Genomic DNA, 416 nt, shown 5'->3' on the forward strand with positions numbered 1-416 from the left:
ATCCACACCCAAAAATCCCGTCACGTTCGGACAATACTGACACCTCACTGATAATATGGCTGCCGCCTGCCCACCCGCTCGCACAATTTTCTTCGGGAGAAGGGATAAATCATGAACTACGTATATAAGATAGATGAGTCTACCATAGAATTGTAAAGTACGTTTAAAGATAGAGCCAACAAATATGTTCAATTTTTTTTTACTTATTTTCTTCTAAACTTCTTCATTATTGTTTCATATATGGTATTTATTTTTATTTCTATCTTTTATTCAATTACTTATAATTGAATATATTGTAACTTTCAGCTTTACTTTCCAGCATTTTTGTTTTTATTAGAATTCACTATAATTTAGAGTACTATCAGAGAAGTGCTATGTGTAATCTGTAAAATTAGATTATAACGTTATATGTACGT

The sequence above is a fragment of the Bombus huntii genome, chromosome 6 (genome assembly GCF_024542735.1).
Source record: "Bombus huntii isolate Logan2020A chromosome 6, iyBomHunt1.1, whole genome shotgun sequence".
Classification (NCBI taxonomy): Eukaryota; Metazoa; Arthropoda; class Insecta; order Hymenoptera; family Apidae; genus Bombus; species Bombus huntii.